We start from the raw sequence: 5,000 nt of genomic DNA, 5'->3' as shown, positions 1-5,000 counted from the left end.
AAAGGAGGTTACTGCAAAAACTGATTTTTCAAGAATTTTTTTTGGCGTCGGGGTCGTTCGCGTCCGAGTATTCCCTTAAAGGGGTGTCCGAGGACCGTACCTATCCAGGGTTAAGGAAGAAGACTGTAAAATTTACCAAATCTTTGTTTGTTTCAGTATTGAAATTCCTCTAGTTCTTAGTCAGGTATTTTGACTCATAATATTTTATATTAATTTGATGATTTTGCTTTTACAGGGAGATGGTCCACTGATGGATGGTAAGTACATTAAAACTTTTTACATTTTTGTAGTCATATTATCCATTGTAGATTACTGTGACACGCAAGTATGTACGTGCTCGGTACAACGTAATGCCTATGTACATATATGCATACTTTAAAGTACGTATCTATAATGTGTGTTTCGAAATAATAACATTTGGGTGTACAAACGTATAATGTGCCTATTATTTTAGCTTCGTGTGCGGTACGGTAGCTATGTGATGCGAAGGGTCTTATGTTTTGAAGTATATTCTTACTGGATATATGTACATATATATATATATATATATATGTACATATATATATATATATATATATATAAATATATATATATATATGTACATATATATAAATATATATATATATATATATATAAATATATATATATATATATATATGTACATATATATAAATATATATATATATATATATTTATATATATATATGTATATGTATGTATGTATATACATATATAATTATATATATATTATATATATATATATATATATATGTATATATATATATATATATATGTATATATATATGTATATATATATGTATATATATATATAATTTATATAAGCCACAAATAAGTTTAAATATCAAATTCACTCTGCCATGGGATCTCAGACTCGTAGGGAAATTCCTTAAATGATAAATAGTTTTGCTCGGCCAAGGACAAAAAGCTAGCGCTGATAGAAATAAGGTTAAACGTTAGACTGTTTAGATCAATTGTTACAGCTGAGTGAGTGTGGTGTAAATAGTCTGATGTTTATCCTTATTTTTATCAGTCATGGGGTCGAGTCCTTGGATGGGCAGATATGAATAGTTAAAGGAACTTGCTTTTGTGAATTTGATATTGAAACTTAATGGTGGTTTATTTGAACAATAATAAATTACGAGTATTAGTGATAAAGTTGTCATATATCTCCCCTATATAATAAAGAGCAAGTGTCTGGATATATATGTATATATATATATATATATATAAATATATATAAACATATATATATATATATATATATACTGTATATATAAACATACATATATATATATATATATGCATAATTATATAGTACATTTATATTTACATATATATACACACACACACACATATATATATATATATATATATAATGATATTTGCGATCACGCTCAGCGACAAGACGTATACCTATTGGTCTCTCCCATCCATCCATTGGGTAGGGGGAAGAGAGAGTAGTCATACCCCAGCGGATGGGGTTCTATTTAGGAAAGGGGGGAGAGGGTTAGAAGGGATGAATCTGTGTGTGTGTGTGTGTGTTACAGCAAACACACCTACCACCATGATTATCCTACTGAGAGGTATGACTTTTAATTAAGGATAATTAGACTATGGCATTGATATCTCGAGGTGTGACTCCCCCTTAACACAAGGAGGTCTGATTTATTTGATTGTCTGGTTTATCCTGGGGTGTTAATTAACCAATAGACAGACAGACAGACAGACAAGACAGATGGTACTTGACGAGGCTGGTCGTAAGATGTATTGATTGGTGGGAATTTTGGGTTTTCAAAGGGGGGTTTTTATTCGTTTTTAGTTCTTGTCTTATTTTATGAAAATGTCGTCTTGTAGTTAAATCCTGTGGAAAAAGGATTTATATATATAAATATATATATGTGTGTATATATATAATATAATATACATATTATATTATAGGAAAAAGGAAATATATATATATATATATATATACATGCATGTATACACATATGTGTGTATGTATGTATATAAACACATATACATCATATATATACATACATATATATATATATATATATATGTATGTGTGTGTGTGTGTGTGTATATATATGTATATACACATTATATGCATGTATATATATATATATATATATACGTATAATGGAGTCCTATCAAATTAATTTCCTGTGAACAGCGGAGTACTACAAGGGAATGTGTTGTCACCTATATAAAAGAGACCACTCAATTACCTTATGTGGATGAGATCATGATGAGGGGTAGAGGGTGGTGGTTTGGGCATGCTCTTCGCACTTCCCTATAGAGATTAGATCACTAAATGTTTAGCTAGGCTCCACAAGGCACTAGAAGAGTTGGAAGACCCAGGCCTATGTGGCTGAGAACTAGGGAGCGTGAAGTAGGATATGATGAATGGAGAAGTAATGAATTAAAAGCCCAAGATAAAGATGACTGGTGAAATCCAACCGAGGCCTTTTGCGTCAATTGGCGTAGGAAAAGATAATTGTGATATATATATACATATTATATATATATATATATATATATGTGTGTGTGTGTGTGTGTGTATATATATGTGTGTGTGTGTATGTATGTGTGTATATAGAAGTAAAAGCCAGTGTGTTATGGGGTTCTTTGACTGGCCAGACAGTACTACATTGGATCCTTCTCTGTGGTTACGGTTCATTTTCCCTTTGCCTACACACACACACACCGAATAGTCTGGCCTATTCTTTACATATCCTCCTTTGTCCTCATACACCTAACAGCACTGAGATTACCAAACAGTTCTTCGCTCAAGGGGTTAACTGCTGCACTGTAAGTGTTCAGTGGCCACTTTCCTTTTAAGGGTAGAAGAGACACTTTAGCCATGGAAAGCAGCTCTTCTAGGAGAAGGACACTCCAAAATCAAACCATTGTTCTTGGGCACACTATTCTATCTTCTTTCTCTTCCTCTTATTTTGTTAAAGTTTTTGTAGTTTATATAAGAGAGATTTATTTAATGTTACTCTTCTTAAAATATTTTTTCCTTGTTTAATTCGTCACTGGGCTATTATCCCTGTTGGATCCTCTTGACTTATAGCATCCTGCTTTTCCAATTAGGGTTGTAGCTTAGCAAGTAATATATATTTATGCACACACTCATAGAAGCCATGTTATACTCCTAATATCTGAATTCTCTCTCTACCATGGGATCAGAGACCCAAGGGGGAATCAACTGAAAAGATAATAGATTCTGTTTGGCCGGGGAATCGAACCCGGGCCCTGGGAACTGAGGGTCCATTCAATTAGCATTCTCTCTCTCTCTCTCTCTCTCTCTCTCTCTCTCTCTCTCTCTTAATTTGCTCCAGTGTCTACAAGATGTAGATTAATTTTCTCCAGGATAAGAACACCTCATTGAGGAACAATGAGTTGATATAGTCCTTAAACCCTTCTATGCCTGTTTAGGCCTTCCTCAATTGTGTGCTTCTGTTAAGATGGAAGATGAGTCAGGGGAGAGAGAGAGAGAGAGCGAGGGTAATTTGTAATAATAATTAATTGTCCCTATTATGGTGGTGTCGAAGATGGTGGCTGATGATGGCTGGATTAGAGGTATGGTTCATGTCTCTCTCTCTCTCTCTCTCTCTCTCTCTCTCTCTCATAGGTCTTAATTGGCGAGAATTCACACTATATCTAATGGGGCTCAAGATAAGCCAGACTTCATACCGAGTTATACAAAAGCACCGTTCATAAGACATTGCATCCGATGGCGTAAAACGTTTGCACGAAACTTTACATAACGAAACGTTTTGGTATACCATTTGATATACTGTATATACCATAGATTACATTAAGATTTAGGTAAACAAACTAATGAATGAATTGGTATTATAGTGAATGAAATGCCTCGTTCAGACGACTGTACGATCGATAGTAGGGAAGCGTTGTAGAGGAAACGTTAGTGAACGTATTGTTTACATTTTGTCGCAACAGTTGCCAGGTAGTGTTTTGGAAATGTTTATTGAAAATGGAATAGGAGAGAGAGAGAGAGAGAGAGAGAGAGAGAGAGAGAGAGGATTGATAACAAGGTAAATAGCAGGGAAAGAAAAATGGAACAGAAGGTTTGTTTACATAGCAAACAGAGAAACCTTTAGGGAGAGAGAGAGAGAGAGAGTTTTTTTTCTTTTCTCTCTCTCTCTCTCTCTCTCTCTCTCTCTCTCTCTCTCTCTGGCTGATCAGTTGTAGCTCTTGGCTAGCGTCCATCTGGTTAGTGAATCTCTCTCAGCTTGGTTAGAGAAATTTGGTCCAATACAGATATTATTATTATTATTATTATTTTTATTAATATCATCATCACTATCCAAGCTACCACCCTGGTTGGAAAAGCAGAAGGCAATAAGCCGAAGGGCTCCAACAGGGGTAAATAGCCCTGTGAGGAAAGGAAATTTAACTATTATGGATAAGAAACTGTCTACACCAATCATATATAAACTATAGAAAGAAGTTTCAATTTTTGAATATTATTATTATTATTGTTATTATCATCATCATCATCATCATCATCATCATCACTATCCAAGCTTCCACCCTAGTTGGAAAAGCAGAATGCTATAAACCCAAGGGCTCCAACAGGGGAAAATAGCCCGTGAGGAAAGGAAATTTAACTATATGCAGTATAATTAATGGATAAGAAATTGTTAACATCGGTCCCACATATACAAACTTTAGAACGGAGTTTGAAGTTCTGAATATTAGTATTGTTATTATTATCATTATTTGCTAAGCTACAACCCTAGTTGGAAAAGCAGGATGCTATAAGCCTAGGGGCTTTAACAGGGGAAAATAGCCCAGTGAGGAAAGGAAACAAGGAAAAATAAAATATTTTAAGAACAGTAACAACATTGAAATAAATCTTTTATTTATATATATATATATATATATATATACTATGAAAACTTTAACAAAACAATAGAGAGAGAAATTAGGTAGAATAGTGTGCCCGAGTG

At 33.7% G+C, this 5,000-nt stretch overlaps 1 long non-coding RNA gene across 1 annotated transcript in view; it reads left to right on the top strand.

Moving 5' to 3' along the window:
• LOC137633626 (uncharacterized) overlaps window positions 1-5,000 on the top strand; it is a 123,977-nt gene that overhangs the window by 84,182 nt on the left and 34,795 nt on the right. Inside the window, exon 2 of the long non-coding RNA XR_011042314.1 lies at window positions 236-257. This is a non-coding gene — a long non-coding RNA (uncharacterized lncRNA). The remainder of the gene's footprint in view (window positions 1-235; window positions 258-5,000) is intronic.

This window comes from Palaemon carinicauda, chromosome 43 (assembly GCF_036898095.1).
Source record: "Palaemon carinicauda isolate YSFRI2023 chromosome 43, ASM3689809v2, whole genome shotgun sequence".
NCBI classification, from domain to species: domain Eukaryota; kingdom Metazoa; phylum Arthropoda; class Malacostraca; order Decapoda; family Palaemonidae; genus Palaemon; species Palaemon carinicauda.
The sequence above is the reverse complement of the archived record's forward strand: the minus strand, read 5'-3'. Positions and strand labels throughout refer to the sequence as shown.